Here is a 19,277-nt window from a genome sequence, read left to right as displayed (position 1 = left end):
AAACACATACAAAACAAGAGAAACAGGTCAGGAACGTGACAGTAATTCAATATTCAAAGCTATGCTTCAGCCACCACCTCTGAACATTGCCATCATATTGACCACACACACATTTACCACACATACACTGGACTGGATGGCATTTTCCAGTAGAACACTTTTCATAGTTACGTTATTATATTTGTTTTAAACTTCTGCTTCATTACTTTTCCATCTAATTCAATGTCATTGCTCAAGGCTAATGTCTCGCTCTCTCTCTCCTTCAGTTTCCTTTGCTGATTCATTGTCGTTTATTTTGTATTGCTTGATTCACAAATGCCCACTATTGATCACAGTGTGCCAGTGTCTCAGACAACCTGATCAAACTATATTAGAAGTTGAAAAGTGAGAATGTGTAGCAGACCATAAACAGCTGTGGCTTCTCTCACATTGGAACTCAAATGACTGTTCACTTCAACTGTTAACACTCCAAAAGAAGTTACAGAGAAATACTAAAAAAAAATAAATGCTGAGGTCTATAGCGTAGTAATACAAATTAATTCATAGACATGCACAAAGCAAACTGTTATGCCATCTGCAAAGTGAAATAAGCTGTTGGTTGGTCCACTTGGCTGCTGTGTGTGTGTGTGTGTGTGTGGTGTGTGTGTGTGTGTGTGTGTGTGTGTGTGTGTGTGTGTGTGTGTGTGTGTGTGTGTGTGTGTGTGTGTGTGTGTGTGTGTGTGTGTGTGTGTGTGTGTGTGTGTGTGTGTGTGTGATGTGAGTGAGTGAGTGAGGTGAGTGAGTGAGTGAGTGTGTGAGTGTGTGAGTGTGTGAGTGAGTGAGTGAGAGAACAGCATGGCCATTGAGTCGATCCTCAGTCCCTCACTCTGTTCCTCCCAGACAGACAGCCTTGAAGGACCAGACAAACAGGAAGGAGGAGGAGAGTGTCACATTGCCCAGTGATGTGTGACATACAGTGCATTGTGAAAATGCTGTATAATTTTTTCCACATTTTGTTAGGTTACAGTCTTAGTCTAAAATGATTAATACAATCTACACACAATACACCATAATGACAAAACGAAAACAGTTTTTTTTTAATGTTTGAAAATAAAAAACAGAAATACCTTATTTACATAAGTATTCAGACCCATTGCTATGATACTCAAAAATGAGCTCAAGTGCATCCTGTTTCCATTGATCGTCCTTTAGATGTTTCTACAACTTGATTGGAATCCACCTTGGAAATTCAATAGATTGGACATGATTTGGAAAGGTACACCCCTGTCTATATAAGGTCCCACGGTTGACAACGCATGTCAGAGCAAAAACCAAGCCATGAGGTCGAAGGAATTGTCCGTAGAGATCCGATACAGGATTGTGTCGAGGCACAGATCTGAGGAAGGGTACCAAATATTTCTGCAGCATTGAAGGTCCCCAAGAACACAGTGGCCTCCATCATTCTTAAATGGAAGACGTTTGGAATCAGCAAGACTCTTCTCTTCCTAGAGCTAGCCACCGTGCCAAACTGAGCAATCGAGGAGAAAAGGCCTTGGTCAGGGAGGTGACCAAGAACCCGATGGTCACTCTGACAGAGCTCCATAATTCCTCTGTGGAGATGGGAGAACCTTCCAGAAGCACAACCATCTCTGCAGCAATCCACCAATCAGGCAATTATGGTAAAGTGGCCAGACGGAAGCCACTCCTCAGTAAAAGGCACATGACAGCCTGCTTGGAGAAGGCCAAAAGGAACCTAAGGACTCTCAGACCATGAGAAACAAGATTTTCTTGTCTGATGAAACCAAAATTGAACTCTTTTGCCTGGATGCCAAGCATCACGTCATCACGGCATCACGTCTGGAGGAAACCTGGCACCATCTTTACAGTGACGCATGGTGGTGGCAGCATCATGCTGTGGGATCTTCTTCAGTGGCAGGGACTGGGAGTCTAGTTAGGATCGAGGGAAAGATGAACAGCAGAGAGATCCTGTTGATGTTGATTTTCTATTTACAATCGGTAGCAACAATGAAAATAAAAAGGTTTCGAAAAATATGTTGTCACGCCTTTCCCGCTCCTCCTCTCTGGCGCTCGAGGCACCAGGCTGCCCTTCATTAGCACACCTGTCACCATCATTACGTGCTTTAGCGCTCATTGGAACCACCTGGACTCCTTCACTTTGTTGATTGCCCCCTTTATCTGTCTGTTCCTCAGTTGTTCCTGTGTCAGCATTATTGTTGTAATTTCATTTTTTCTCCCTGTCCAGACGCTGTTCTTGTTTTGTCCATTGTTTCATTAAATTAATTGTTCACTCCCTGTGCCTGCTTCTCGTCTCCAGCGTCTGTCGTTACATATATGGCAAATAGAAATCCAATATGGATGGTGGTAAGCGATAGATGGGAGGGGTTGAATGGAGCTGAAGGTTGGGACTAATAATAGCAAATAATAACAAGATAAGTAATGTACAGCATACTGTGTCTGTGTAATGGGAATTTTCCCTTTAGGAGATGGGTGGTAGGGTTAGAAAGTAATAAAGGAAAATATATTTAAAAAAAAATATGTATACGTATTTATATGTATGTATGTGTATATGTGTGTATGTATATATGTGTATGTATGTATATGCAAGGTTGGGTATGTTACTTTCTAAATGTAATCCGTTACAGTTACTAGTTATCTGTCCAACATTGTAATCAGTAACGTAACTTTTGGATTAGCCAAACTCAGTAACGTAATCTAATTACATTCAGTTACTTTTAGATTACTTTCCCCTTATTAAGAGACTTTAGAAGAAGACAAAATTACCATTTGAACGACATCTATTGCAGAATAAATCAATGTTAAAGTTTACATAGCTGGCCATTTATGGGATGTTACATTTTACTTTATGGGTTGTTTATGTAGGCTTCTTCTAACCCATCGCTTTCTACGACATATAATAGTAAAATAATATCTTTACATTAATATATATCATTTATAGGTCCAAAAATGTATGTAGCAACCACAGATTGCCCCTTTAAGTCTATCAAAAGTGTACGAGTTGGAGCATGTGTCCATTAAGCCTATTAATTGTATTTTTTTATCAGCATGAATTAGTTAAATATAGGTTAAATTAGATTGAGCAATAAAAGCCKCACTTTTATTCCATAGGCTGGGATCCGCACTGTGCAGCTGTTGGCAAGATCGCATTTTTCACTGGCTGTCCACTGGTTTCAAAAACAATGATTGATAGGCAGCTTTAACTTCTTGAATTCAACCATTATTGGGTTCAAATAACCATTTATATTTGTGAACAGCCATCCACAACAACTACAATCTGTAAATCGAAAATAGCTAAATGAGATAGCAGCAGTATGATTCACATCAATGCGCTATGTAGATATCAATAATAAGTGATATCCGTGTCGCCATAGACTACACCACTGCAGTCATACTTACCTCCAAGCGTTTATTCAAGTTGGATACTCTTTGACTGTGTTGACTGTTGCCTTTAAACAGCTTGGAAAATTCCAGAAAATTATGTCATGGTTTTAGAAGCTTCTGATAGGCTAATTMATATCCTTTGTGTCAATTGAAGGTGTACCTGTGAATGTATTTCAAGACCTACCTTCAAACTCAGTGCCTCTTTGCTTGACATCATGGGAAAATCAAAAGAAATCAGCCAAGACCTCAGAAAAAAAATGGTAGACCTCCACAAGTCTGGTTCATCCTTGGGAGCAATTTCCAACCGCCTGAAGGTWRCYCGTTCATCTGTACAAACAATWGTACTCAAGTATAAACACCATGGGGCCACACAGCTATCATACCGCTAAGGAAGGAGACGCGTTCTAAGGTGTATGTAAACTTCCGACTTCAACTGTACGTAAGGTTGGAAGTGATGCAGACAATTGCATTGATGGGACTTGAACCCGATCGAACATCTCTGGAGAAACCTGAAAATAGCTGTGCAGCCACGCTCCCCATCCAACCTGACAAAGCTTGAGAAGATCTGCATAGAAGAATGGGAGAAACTCCCCAAATATAGGTGTGCCAAAGAAGACGAGGCTGTAATCGCTGCCAAAGGTGCTTCAACAAAGTACAGTGCGTAAAGAGTCTGAGTGCTTATGTAAATGTGTGTTTTCTTGTATTTTTTTTATTTGCAAATCTTTTACAAACACCTGTTTTTGCTTTGTCATAATGGCGTATTGTGTGTAGACTGATAAGGGACAAAAAATTATTTAATCCACTTTAAAATAAGGCTCTAACYTAACAAAATGTGGAAAAAGTCAAGGGGTCTGAATACTTTCTGAATGCACTGGGCACCACTCACCAAACCAGTGAGTCATCATTTCTCAACGAGCTGAAGCAGCTACTCTGAACCTTTATGATTAAATACCTTTAAACACAATTGCATTTAAATAACCTTTTAGTCCAAGACTAGACTTATTTAACAAATGTCCCAACTTTTGCTGCTAAAAGAGACAGACATGAGGGGCAAGCGGAGGTGGGGAATGGTCAGAACCGGTTCTAGACAAGACACGATTGTAGACCATGTCCTACAGCTGACCCTTGGTCCGTCCCTGTCATGCCTCTCTATGTCAACTGTCAACTCAAATGGACTCAAAGACCTGTTGTGCCAGCTGAGAAAACAGRAGTCAGTCAGCCAGCCTTCCTGCTGCCCAGAAATTACAAGGCAAAAAACATCCCTAAAGCGTTCACATACCATAAAAATGCATGTCGCTCATGTGTCTGGTAAGGCATACTTGACTTTAACCACATCCTACCAAAAGGGTAGAAAGAGAAGCATATGAATGACGATAGGATCTGTTGGAATGACAACTGGTTTGGAACTTGGAATGGGTCCATGTTTCGATAATTCAGTTGGATCCCTGAGCAGAGCAAACTTCCAGTAAGATTCATGATCGAAAAATAATAATAATAATTTGTATAACAATTACTTGTATAACAATTTTCAATACAAGTAACACATTTCTTCACATCATAAAATAATAAGATAAAATTACTAACAATGAAACAAAAACAAGAGTAAGGAGAAATGAAAAAAAGATAGCTAATTAAAATCATAAATTGAAGTCAGACATTAATCTTTACAAAAGATGTGAAAAACAGATACTTCTGTTGCTAGATATACAGTATAGTCTATACAAGTATACCTTCCTCACATACCACACCATACAATAGGGCATGAGAAGGATTCAGTCTTGATTTATTTGAATACTCCATTGTGTAGGATTTTTTCTTTACAGTCCACAAAGAAGTGCTAAAGAGTAAACTATTTGTTTGAGAATTTCACCTTTTTTTCAAGCTAGAAGAAAATCGGACTTTTCCATCCTCTACTAGCACTCCCATGCTTTATTTCAGCCAGGTATTCCATGATGAAACATCAGCGTCCCCTATTGGTCCTGCTGGGGAATGTGTTGCCTGTAAAACCTCTACCTCACCTTCCCTTTCACTCCTGACAGGACAGACAGCATCCGGAGAGGAGGCAAGGAGAAGAAGCCACTTTAGACTATATAGATGCACCCCATCTCCATCCGTAGGGGCAGAACTAGAACTTGGATCTCAATCATGTAAAGTATTTTATTTATTTATACTCATAAATGTATTTGATGGATGGTCTGTGGTCTGTGGTCTTTGCTGTTGCTCTCCACAGCACAGCAGGTACCAAAGCCACAAGATGGCACTAATGCTGTAACATACCGTTTCAAATGTTTCTTTAGTAGATGGTAAAGGGGAAGGAACATAACTGCAAATCATTTGTAGAAAAAATGGACTGCAAGATACCCAAACAACTGAATTCTTTAAAACRGTGCTTACAGTTGTATAAGATCGCATACAGTACCAGTCAAAGGTCTGGACACACCTACTCATTCAAGGGTTTATCTTTATTTTTACKATTTTCTACAGTGAGTTTCTATAGTGAAGACATCAGAACATCAGAACATTGAAATAACACATATAGAATCATGTTGTAACCAAAAAAGTGTTAAAATATATTTGTTTATCTCAAATCAAATCAAAGTTTATTTATCATTTGCACCTACTACAACAGGTGTAGTAGACCTTACAGTGAAATGCTTACTTACAGGCTCTAACCAATAGTGAAAAAATGTATTCGGTGAACAATAGGTAACTAAAGAAATAAAAACAACAGTAAAAAGACAGTGAAAAATAACAGTAGCGAGGCTATATACAGTAGCGAGGCTACATACAGTAGCGAGGCTACATACAGGCACCGGTTAGTCGGGRTGATTGAGGTAGTATGTACATGTAGATATGGTTAAAGTGACTATGCATATATGATAAACAGAGAGTAGCAGTAGCGTAAAAGAGGGGTTGGCGGGTGGTGGGTGGCGGGACACCATGCAGATAGCCCGGTTAGCCAATGTGCGGGGGCACTGGTTGGTCGGGCCAATTGAGGTAGTATGTACATGAATGTATAGTTAAAGTGACTATGTATATATGATAAACAGAGAGTAGCAGCAGTGTAAAAGAGGGGTTGGGGGGGGCACACAACGCAAATAGTCCGGGTAGCCATTTGATTACCTGTTCAGGAGTCTTATGGCTTGGGGGTAAAAACTTTTGGAGAAGCCTTTTGTCCTACACTTTGCACTCCGGTACCGCTTGCCATGTGGTAGTAGAGAGAACAGTCTATGACTGGGGTGGCTGGGGTCTTTGACAATTTTTAGGGCCTTCCTCTGACACCGCCTGGTGTAGAGGTCCTGGATGGCAGGCAGCTTAGCCCCAGTGATGTACTGGGCCGTACGCACTACCCTCTGTAGTGCCTTGCGGTCAGAGACGAGCAATTGCAGTACCAGGCAGTGATGCAATCAGTCAGGATGCTCTTGATGTTGCAGCTGTCGAACCTTTTGAGGATCTGAGGACCCATGCCAAATCTTTTTAGTTTCCTGAGGGGGAATAGACACGACTGTCTTGGTGTGTTTGGACCATTCTAGTTTGTTGGTGATGTGGACACCAATGAACTTGAAGCTCTCAACCTGCTCCACCACAGCCCCGTCGATGAGAATGGGGTGTGCTCGGTCCTCCTTTTCCTGTAGTCCACAATCATCTCCTTAGTCTTGGTTACGTTGAGGGATAGGTTGTTATTCTGGCACCACCCGGACAGATCTCTGACCTCCTCCCGATAGGCTGTCTCGTCGTTGTCGGTAATCAGGCCTACCACTGTTGTGTCGTCTACAAACTTAATGATGGTGATGAAGTCGTGCCTGGCCATGCAGTCGTGGGTGAACAGGGAGTACAGGAGGGGACTGAGCATGCACCCCTGGGGGGGCCCTGTGTTGAGGATCAGCTGGGGGCAGCCCGTCAGGAAGTGCAGGATGCAGTTGCAGAGGGGAGGTGTTTAGTCCCGGGTCCTTAGTTTAGTGATGAGATTTGTGGGAACTATGGTGTTGAACGCTGAGCTGTAGTCAATGAATAGCATTCTCACATAGGTCTTTCTTTTGTCCAGGTGTGAAAGGGCAGTGTGGAGTGCGATTGGGATTGTGTCATCTGTGGATCTGTTGGGGCTGTATGCGAATTGGAGTGGGTCTAGGATTTCTGGGATGATGGTGTTGATGTGAGCCATGACCAGACTTGCAAAGCACTTCATGGCTACAGAAGTGAGTGCTATGGAGCAGTAGTCATTTTGGCAGGTTACCTTCGCTTTCTCTGGCACAGGGACTATGGTGGTCTTTTTGAAACATGTACGTATTACAGACTCGGTCAGGGAGAGGTTGAAATGTCAGTGAAGACACTTGCCAGTTGCTCTGAGTACACAACCTGGTATTCTGTCCTGGTACACACTGTTAATGTTGAGCTCTTTAAAGGTCTTGCTAATATCGGCTACCGAGAGAGTGATCCCACAGTCGTCGGGAACACCTGGCGCTCTCATGCATTCTTCAGTGTTGCTTGCCTCAAAGCGAGCATAAAAGGCATGTAGCTCGTCTGGTAGGCTCTCGTCACTGGGCAGCTTGCGGCTGGGTTTCCTTTTGTAGTCCATAATAGTTTGCAATCCCTGCCACATCCGACCGGATAGGTAGATCCGATAGGCCGAACCTACCTCTCTGGCTGGCCGGACCTATGTATTTGGCCGGCCGAGTGGCCGGACCTACCTGTGTGGCCACTTTCTATAGTCTTATCACATCTAATTATTGTTGCTTGTTGCTAATCACCATCTCCGAGGTCTCTTGTGATTCAAAATTTGTCTTATGCAGCAAAATTTGAAATTGTGTTTTTTACACTGGATAAAAGCAGAGACACAGAGCTACAAAATGGTATATCATACACTGCATTTGAGGATCAATGGGAAAGTAATTCTTCTTTGAAATTTGATAAACTTGTAACCTCACTTTTTAGAGAATGGCCTTTGAATGTTTTCGGTATCAACTGGAGAGATCTTCTTAATCTACACACATTCAACATCGTTCACACCCTCTTAAGCTTTAGCCCAACCCATCACTTTAACGGTTGATCCGAGCGTTCTGTACTAATAACAGCAGTCAAGCACCCAAGCTAACTTGCTAGCTACTTACAGACACAAATGAGAGAACAGCTCACTGAACATTACTCACCCTAGCAGAGCTGGTTAGGCTGTTTTTATGTTATTCAGAGCGTTGGTGACTGCAGCTGTGCTGTCAGATTGTCCATTCGTAAATTCAGAGCGTTTTGATTTCATGACCCTTGTTTCTTAAACTTCTTGCCACTAGGGGGGTGCTATTTCGACATAGCACAAATGTGTATCCAATGTCAACGGCCTCCTACTCAATTCTTGCTCGTACAATATGCATATTATTCTTACTATTGGATAGAAAACACTCTCTAGTTTCTAAAACCYTTGGAATTATGTCTGTAAGTGAAACAGAACTCGACTTAGAGCACTTTTCCTATGTCTGTGTGAGAATGGGAAATTTTATCATCTGCTTTGAGACCTGTCTTTAACTTTGCCTGTCTTCTATTGGTTGAGATGCACTGCATACGCCTTCCCCTGGCTGTTAGCGAATAGGGAGAGTTGAAATGACGTCTCTACGTAGTTCCCAAAGTTTTTAAATTGATTGGAACCGAGGTGTCCGACCTTTTGGGACTTCGCGCTGAACGGCAAAGAGGGTCTTGGCATGTCTTTTTAGAACGTCTGGTTTTAGCTCCTAGAAGTATCCGGCTCTGTTTTTATTCGCTATAGGCTTTAAAGACATCATAATCTTGTTATTTTGAACCGAATTATACCAGTTTAGGTCAGTATATTGCGATTTTCAGGTATTATTTCCATGGCGCTGTAGAAACGTGGGTGTCTCTCTCTCGAATGCCATTCTGTACTGCTAATTGCAACGTCGAGGGAAACATTCTCCAACCCAGCAACGATTCTTTTGGCCAACGGACACCTTTCACAAGATTCTGATGGGAGTTCAGCTAATAGTAGGTACTATTTATGCTGATAAAAACGTTGTTCTGTTGAAAAAGAAAAATGTATTAGACGCCATTATTTTCCATGTAGCGTTGCGCTATCGCACCCTGTATTGTACCAGTATTGCGCAGTAAGGTTAATTTTAAAAATGTAATTCAGCGATTGCATTAAGAACTAATTTCTCTTTCAATTGCTGTCCAACCTGTATTTTTTTAGTCAAGTTTATGAATAGTTTTCGATAAGATTAGGTGCCTTTCCAAAATGGCGGTGGACAGATTGCTTGATTTTTTGCCCACTAAACACGTTGTGTAACCACGAAATTGTGCGGCTAAATATGCACATTTTCGAACAAACTATTGCATTGGTGTAATGATGTTACAGGACTGTCATCTGAAGAATTCTGAGAAGGTTAGTGAAAAAATTAATAGCGTTTGTGGTTTATAACGTTATTGCTATTTTGGCTTGAATCAATGCTACTGTGTGACTGACTTGTAGTAAGCTAAGATAACGCTATATTGTGTTTCGCTGTAACACTTAGAAAATCTGACATATTGGCTTATATCACATGATCTGTGTCTTTCATCTGCTGTACGCTGTGTATTTTAAGAAATGTTTTATGATGAGTAATTAGCTAATACAGATGGTCTCTGTAGTTTTATCAGTCATTTTAGTGATAGTTGTAATGGGGGCTGCAATTGTAAACTATGATTTATACCTGAAATATGCACATTTTTCTAAAAAAACCTATGCTATACAATAATATTGTTATCAGACTGTCATCTGATGAGAATTGTTTCTTGGTTAGTGGCTATTTATATCTTTATTGGTCGATTTTGTGATAGCTACTGATGCAGTAAAAATATGGTGGAGTAAAAAAAGTGGTGTCTTTTGCTAACGTGGTTAGCTAATAGATTTACATATTGTGTCTTCCCTGTAAAACATTAAAAAATCAGAGATGATGGCTTGAATCACAAGATCTGTATCTTTCATTTGGTGTCTTGGACTTGTGATTTCATGAACATTTTATTTTATGATATCCCTGTAACTTTAGGCTAGGCTATGCTAGTCAGCTTTTGTGATGGGGGGATCCCGGATCCGGGTTTGTGACTCTATATTAAGCTACATATGTTAACATGGGCTATTTGGGATATGGGATGCTATGAGGGATGCTTGATTGTTTTGATTGCTTTACTGGGAATGTTAGCAGAAGTAGACATGCTCATATTATTTATGTTAGTGCAGGGTGAGCTGCACACAGTGGCCGGCCAACTGGACCTATCTGGCCGGCCTATCTAATTATCTGGAGAGAGAGAGGGGTGGGGGGTTCTCTTTTGTCTCCAATTTGACTCATCAGCCATCATTAGCGATTAGAGAGAACAGAGTTCATAAAAGTTTTAGTGGGTGACGGTCTGAGTGTTAGAACCAGCCTGTGGCTGTGCTCTGTTGGAACCAGCCTGAGGCTGAGCTGAGCTCTGAGGAATGTGTGTGTCTGTGTCTGTGTGTGTGCTTGTAGGAAACAGACACACAACAATTTCTCATACAGCACAAAATAATTACTCTCCAACTGACAGTTTTATGAAAATGTCCCGTTGTTTTGATAGCGCTTTGCCACCCTCCTCCCTTCCTCCTTCCCTTCCTCCCCCTCACACCGTTAAGGTGTCCCATTACTGAAGCAGCTACCTGTTGAGGAACCTTGTCTAGATTCATGGAAATTCTCCAGTTGGTTTCTACCCAGCAGATTACAGAGTGCCTTAATTTAAATAGGAGAAGCATTTTCACTCTCTGTTGACTCCAGTGAGGAGCCACAGTCAGCTGAAATGGGATTGGAATCCATTATGAAGATAGATGGGGGTAGGAGTAGGAGTAAAGGAATGGTTTTGGACTGCCCTGGAGCACAGTGAACAGCCAGGCAGGCAGGTAGGCAGGGAAGCAAGGAGAGCAGCACCCTTAAACCTAGAGCGATTTTGGTGGATTGATACAAGACGACTTCCTGCTGCTTCATAGCATGACTTTACGGAACTATTTTCTTTCTGTGGGGATCTCGGAAAACATCTTCTCTCCCTTCTCCCTCCCCTTTCGGCTCGCAGGCTTTCAGCTTGTGGTGGTTTTCAGTGGGGAGGGACACCACTGCTGCTAGAGACTTTCTTATGCCTTATTACTCTCCTTATGAATCTGCCGCCAATTTTTTGTTAATTACCATCTCCAAGGTCTCTTGTGATGAAAAATGTGACAGCTGCAAGCAATCATTTAAGTAGGTTTTGTTTAGCGAGTTGGTTTAGTGAGTTTGTTGTTGCTGTGTGCTTCCCATCTTTCATCTCCTCTCTGATAAACAATAGAACACCAATAGGAACTGTAGAGGAGAGGGGGAGCCACAACAGACCAGCTCCTCCAAAGTAGGAGAGAGTTTTTAATTCATTTGGCCGTAGACATCATTAGGCAACTAGAGGACTGTGTGTGTGTGTGTGTGTGTGTGTGTGCACTAAACCAAGTAGTCAGTGTGTCCTCTAGTACCCAGCTGCCAGGTTTGGCTACACTTTGAGCTTTTGTAGAAATAAAATCAATTTGGGTAATCTGAGCATGTTACCAGCTCGAGTGTGCCGTTTTCGCAGCCAATGCTACCAAAAATGTTGTTGACTTTTTGTTGAAGAACCACTTTCATCTGGGGTACACGGGGAAGGTGCGAATTAAAACCGAGGGTCGACCTCTGCCTGAGATCAGTTTCATGAAGGTGAGGGCGTTCAATATAGTATAGCTGGTCAGTATAGCTGGTTAACAGAAAGCCTTTCATCAAGCCACCTGTATTGCTGGCCTTGCCTGCTTTTTGGAAAGTCTGAACCTTGGGCGAAAGAAGGGTACAGTGACCTGAAGAACATCGATCGTTCAGCTAAACGGCAAAACAAAAGCAGGGAGCATATAAATGCCCACATCAGTAATTACACATTACGATGCTTTACTTGCTGAACATATGGYACATTCTACTGTCTTTTCTGGAATGTCAAAATCAATTCAGAATGATTTGATAGCTTCCATCGCATCATCCATTAAAAGTTAGATTAAACGCTCTCAAGTAGGCTTTCCACTTTCCTCTGATATTTCCTCTGATATTGATAACACAATCACCTCGGACAGACACAAGCAAAAACTCATTACATAAATGTTGTAGCAGCCTAGGCTACACCTAACAGAGATCTGACATACTGTATAGGATGAAAACGAGACGATTATTTTGTCTGATCAACTGTAGGCTAATAACAGCAGATGCATACAGCCTATATACGCTATCCATTTGGTCAGGGTAACTCATTGGTAACGTTATGTATTTATAGTCCATTTGTGAGTCAGGAGAAAATGTGAATGTGATCAAATTTAGTTGATATTCAAAATTGGCCTGGATAGGCTGCCTCTAAGTTTTCAGGAGTTTTGTTTTCAGTTTTTTWAAACCATGTGACCTGATTAGGAAAAACTGGTCTCATCATAGCCCTTATAAGACCTTTTTTTTTTACAACTAATGCATCATCACTGTCATACCTTATACAGTGCAGAGTTTTCCTGGTAGGTTAGCAGATCAGGAAAAACTACGTGCCCCAAGGGGTAAAATCCCCCCCCCCCCCACTCTGGGACATACAGTATGGTGGCACCAGTCTGCTTGCAGTTGTCACTTATCGTCAGATATGTGGATGATCAGGGCTTTATTCAGGAACGTTTCTTGGGCTACTTAGATGTGTCAAGTGGGCGAGATGTGCAGTCTGTGTTTGACTTTATGAATTTTGAGATGTCTGTGTTTAACTTCATGGAGAAACTTGTTCAAACCTACGATGGCGCAGCTGTAATGGAATGTATCTGCTATTTGTATTTACAGCCAAGTCCCCTCCTGTTCCCTGATTAAGAGGTGATGTCCACTCCACTACCATTGTCAACTCTCTCCTGACATGAACTGAAGCCACGTCTCATGTGCCCACTCATCCACTGGCACATTGAATGTTTCCTCTCCAATCACTGTGAGTACCCCTATACATTTTCTCTCATTACTGTATGCAAAGTCAATCACACATTGAAACACAATCACAATATTACACATCAATGATTTTACTCCTTGCTTGGACTAACTCATTATTAGCTCTTTTGTCTGACTGTGTAGTGTGTTGTGTTATTGTTTTGTGTCTTCCCAGTCAAATCCTGTCCTGCACTGAAGTCAAGCCTCTGAACACCTCATCCAATCACTGCTGTGATCCCTTCCCAAAACTGGGTAAGTAGCCCTCTCATTCCCCTTCCCCATAATATTGTACTATAAAAGTCTTTATTAAATGCTTTACGTTAAAATAATTACTATTTGATCATTTTTTAAACACACTTTGACATCTCAGTGCATTCCGTGCCTATACCGTGGGTCTCCCATCCTCCTCAATTTCGCAAGTCACCAGCCTCCGCTGATCATTTTGCATCCAACTTTGACTACCATAGCCTGGACGATGGTAGCCAAACACTTATCTCCCCCCCATATCCTTATAGGAGTTGAGCACTCCAGATGTTTCACTTGAAAACTTTACTGTTGGCAAAGCCAGCAGTTTATGCATGGATGGACCACAGTGTGTCTGTCCATCTGTCAGTCAGTCCCTAGGAGCCAGTGCTGATCCCAAGAGTCCCTCTCCTTGTAGTATGCATTTTGAATTTCTAAATCCCCCAGGGCCCAGTTTTCAAAAGTCATCAAGGATTTTGCCTACAGACGGGTTGGTTGTTTAGCAACAAAACTAACGCATTCTCAACTATGGGGTAAAACAGACGGGGAAGGGCTTAGACTGTTGACAATGTGTAAACTATACAGTCCTCTCCAAATGTTTATTGAAAACATGAACACATTCGCACAATGAGCACTTGTTGTCTCGCAAATACATCATTATAGTTGTTGGTTAGCTAGCGAATTTTTGCCATGTTAGCATAGACATGACAGGAGTCAAAAGACTTCAAAACAAGACATGGTATTAATAACAAGATACAACAAGCTGAAACGAGCCACCTAAAATTCTCCACATGGCAGCTTCTTGTCATTGTTGCTAGCTATCTGACTTTTCAGAATCACAACAACGCACACCTTTGGGCCACATAGATGTCATTATTTCCGTGCGATGTCAGCCAACCCATCTATTGGATAGGCAACATCCAGATAGATAACTTTTGAAAAACTGGGCCCAGTGGGTCTTTGTGTCAGGAGAATGGATGCACCCAGAATGATGTCGCCTTGCCATAACCCATTCTCTCCCCAGAGCTCTCTGTCTTCTGGGATAAAAATCAAACACACAGACATACTATCATGTTTTAGGGAAGACCCAGATGCAGACAATGTCGAAGTAACACAAGTTTATTACTCTGTCTCTTATACACATCTAGATGTGTATAAGAGACAGAACCCATTCTCTCCCCAGAGCTCTCTGTCTTCTGGGATAAAAATCAAACACACAGACATACTATCATGTTTTAGGGAAGACCCAGATGCAGACAATGTCGAAGTAACACAAGTTTATTACTAGAACAGGGGAAGGCAAAACAACAGATCCAGGGCAGGCAGAGGTCAGTAATCCAGATCAGAGTCCAAAAGGTACAGAACGGCAGGCAGTCTCAGGGTCAGGGCAGGCAGAATGGTCAAAACTGGGAAAACTAGAAAACAGAACCTTTAGAAAAGACAGGAGCAAGGGGGAAACCACTGCATGGCTTGACGAACAACCAGGTATGCGCCCAGGTAGGATGCCAGGTGGCGCCACTAGACGGGTGGGTGMGGGGGGGGGGGGGGGGGGTACTGTCAAGCCCTGATCTGTTTCACCTGTCTTTGTGATTGTCTTCACCCCCCTCCAGGTGTTTCCCATCTTCCCCATTATCCCGTGTACTTATACCTGTGTTCGCTGTTTGTCTCTTGCCAGTTCGTTTTGTTTGTCAAGCTTACCAGCGTTTGTCTTGTCAGCTCCTGTTTTTTCACAGCCTCTCTTTTTCTCACCCTCCTGGTTTTGACTCTTACCTGCCCCGTCTCTGTACCCACCTGCCTGACCACTCTGCCAGCCCCTGACCCTGAGCCTGCCTGCCGACCGGTACCCTTGCCCCATCTCTGGACTATTGACCCCTTCCTGCCTTGACCTGTCTCTTGCCTGCCCCTTGGACTATTAAACCACTATTTATTCAACGTGTCTGCATCTTGGTCTTACCTTGATTCCTGATAATMTAGGAATATCAATGCTGCCTGTCATACAGTACAAACTACTCTGTCAGTTTGCTTGCGATCTCAACAGGGAGTTCAGACAAGACAGCCAATCTCATGCATATTATTGTTGTCTGTAGTCCCGCTAAGTGACACCTGATTGAATATGATATAGCACTTAGTTCTATCAGTGTTCCTCAGGGGGGAGGAGAGGGAGGCAGCGGGAGAGGAGAGGGAGGCAGCAGGGGAGGACAGGGAGGAAATAGAGATGCTGTGTTGCCAGGACGGAACCTCTGAGAGCTAAAGAAACACAAAATCACTATGAAATACAACAACCTCGCCAATGAGAGAATATATGGCGCACTGAGGAAATACAATGATAGGGAAAGTAGTGTGTTTGTGTTTGTGCATGCATGTGCATTAAGTGTGATCGTGAGTGTGCTTGTGTGTGTGTGTGTGTGTGTGTGTGTTTATGTGTGTGTTCAGTATACTGTTTGTGTGTGAAGAGGAGGACAGTGCTTTATCTGTTATCAATTTGTCAATGCTGCTCCCTGGGTAGAAGTTTGTAACATGGTGCCAGTATCATTCAACCTCCACACACATACTCAACACCCCCCCTCCCCCCTCACTTCAGTGTGAAAGACTAACACAGCCTCCAACCCAGGGAGCATGTTCTCACCGTTCACACGGACATGGAAATAATACAAGATAAAGCTAGAGGGAGCCTCCTCTTCCTGCTACTGTAGCTGCTCATCACCACAACAATTACAGCCCTTACCGTTGGGATATAATCCTTGTGACATGACAGTCATTATCTCTGTGGTGTTGAGTTGTTGTTAATGAGAGGATAATAGAGGGGAGGAGAAAGAGCGAGAGAGAGGTGTTGATGATCAAATGAAGTGGCACTCCTCTGCATCAGGACCGGAGCAAAACTGTGTGTGTGCGTAATGTTGTCTGTCTCTCTTCACTCTCCAGTGGTGTGTTTTCGTCAAACAGGAACACAGACTGGTTGCTATGGTTAAGTTCAGGTTACTGTTTTGCTTTCAGACCCAGTGAAGATCAGAGCTCTGTGCTTTGTGCATGTTTAATCATGTGATCAGCACCCTGTAACTCCGGCACACAACCAGCAGATGGACCCTTGTTTGGTTTTCTGGCAACACCACAAGGAACAATTAAACAATGGCTGCAAACCTATTGGCCCTGGTTAAAATTAGTGCACTATACATGGAACAGGGTGCCACAAGGGACGCAACCATTGAATGGAGCTTCAAAGGATGCTCCTCCATGCTAAAAGCTCTCAGCAAGCCAGAAGTCACAGGAATTTTCATTTAGATTGTTTTATATTGCACAGAAAGCACAGACAGATCGCAAGGGCAAGTTAAGCAAACCAAACCAAGAAGTTTGTCATATTTCATAAAAACTTTAGCGAAGCAAGGCAAGTATAATGACTCACAAACACACAAAATGTAAACGGCAGCATTTTCTGCAGCATTCTCATAGCAGTATAATTTTCACCATTCCAGGCATCCACCAAGCCTTGTCCAGTTAGTGTAACACCAGACATAGTTTGTGTACCAAATGGCACTTTATACCCTATATAGTGCATTACTTTTGACCAGAAGTAGTGCAAAAGTGTTTTGTGATCTACATAGGGAATAGCGTACTATTTGGGATACCGACATAGGGTTGACAGTGGCCTTCTCCAGAGGTGTTAGAGGCAACAGTGCTGCAGCAATCTACTTTTACTGTCTGTATGTAATGAAAACCCACCCACACAAGTTGCTTACAACACATCAGGGGAAACTGTAAGAGGAGTTGAGATAAGCAGAGCCAAACATTTGAGAATAGAAATAAATACGGGCCATTCACATGATCTCAACTTTGTATGGAGGGAGATGAAAACCTCTAACTAATCTAACAGTAAAATGGTCAATCTTATGAATCGTCACTGTCTCTCTATGAGGTTCAAGCTGATTAAAAGTGTAGCTACAGATGAAAGTACTGTGTTATTACAGATTATAAACTGGGTCGTTCAAGCCCTGAATGCTGATTGGCTGAAAGACATGGTATGTCAGACCGTGACAAAACATTTATTCTTACTGCTCTAATTACGTTGGTAACGAGTTTATAATAGCAGTAAGGCACCTCAGGGGTTTGTGATATATGGCCAACATACCATGGCTAAGGACTGTGTCCTAGCACTCCGCGTTGTGTGGTGCCTATGAACAGCCCTTAGCCGTGGTATATTGGCCATATACCACACCCCCTCTGGCCTTTTTGCTTAGTAATAAAACACTGTAATCCAAACACAAAGCCACACTGACTTATTCTGATCAAGCTCTGCTGACAAGGGAAGAAATGTAATTAACCAAAAATATAAAAAGTAAATACAGATGGTTGGCTGAAGTGGCGGTTGGTTTTCATAGTGCCAATGGCAGGTGTTTCTAGTTGGGTGTTGGCAGGGGGGACTGGGGAAAGTGCTCTGGTGTGCACTGTGACATTTATAGCAACATTTATGGCAACATGTATGCCTTGTTCAAGCACTAATACATTTCCTTTATTATTGTAAATATCAAAAGTATATGTTTGTGTCACACATGTGTCACACATAGTTTGTGTACAACAAGGGAATGACATGTGTCATTCCCTTGTTATACACAAACTATGTGTGACACGTTTAATGCTGTCAATCTTGATCTCATAAATGTATCTCATAAAACACACATTGGATGGAGTTACAATGGTGCCAATCTTTCCAAATTCACTTGGGATTTAGGCCTACTGACTTTAATGCATATAGCCCCTATCAAAACAGATGGTGTGGAGTATAGACAGAACTATAGGCCACTTCTGGGATGGTATAGAACTGGCCTGCCCCTTTAACCATCTCCATAACATGCATGAGCAAAACTCTAAGCCAGGAGAACTGTGCCTTCTGCTTCCAGCTGCTTGGCAACCTCAGGAACCTTATCAGAACAAACAGCCTATGTCAAATTGTCTGTGACTCTTAAAACCAGTGGTAAATTGAGCCGGAGCTGTCCTGAGCAGGGCTCCTGCATCTTGGGTTGAAGAGAGAGCTAGGCAAAGCCGAGCTCCAACAACTTACGGGTCCAAATTGGAGTAGGATAAAAATACTAACTGTACTGTCCTCCTTAGTCCTCAATGTGTGTGTAACATAAATTAGACAGCCAACTCCATTCAAAAACCCTGTCAAGAGTCAGTATTAAGCTTTCTCCAGTATTCCATGATTGATGAAACTAAAATACAAAATAATGAATTCACTGGCACAGCTCAGCCTTATTCATAATGCCCAAGACAGACTTGACAGATCAGTGAAATAGCCACATAGTAAGTGAAGCCATCTGCTATACAGCAATGAATATACAGGCTAAGCTAGCAGGGCGATCAATTTAAACACAAATCTGATTCACATCTGCTGTAGAAAACATCTGATATAGCAAGATGAACGTCTTAGACAAGGTTTCATATAAGATGTGGTCAACTGATTACAATGCTTCCAATTTCCTGTTTATTGGCACCATAAAGTTCCATGGAAGACCTGAGCTAACAAACTAAACTAATAAAATAAAAACGTAGTGCCTAATACCATAATGAGGCAGAACACTAACCCTAGAATGGTAATACACTATGTCAACAACCAAAGTTCTTTAGAATCCTGTGTCGTGTCTTTGGCATCATTAAACTGAAGACTTATTTATC

Source organism: Salvelinus sp. IW2-2015, linkage group LG30, assembly GCF_002910315.2.
Source record: "Salvelinus sp. IW2-2015 linkage group LG30, ASM291031v2, whole genome shotgun sequence".
Lineage (NCBI taxonomy): Eukaryota > Metazoa > Chordata > Actinopteri > Salmoniformes > Salmonidae > Salvelinus > Salvelinus sp. IW2-2015.
This window is presented reverse-complemented; position numbering follows the sequence as displayed.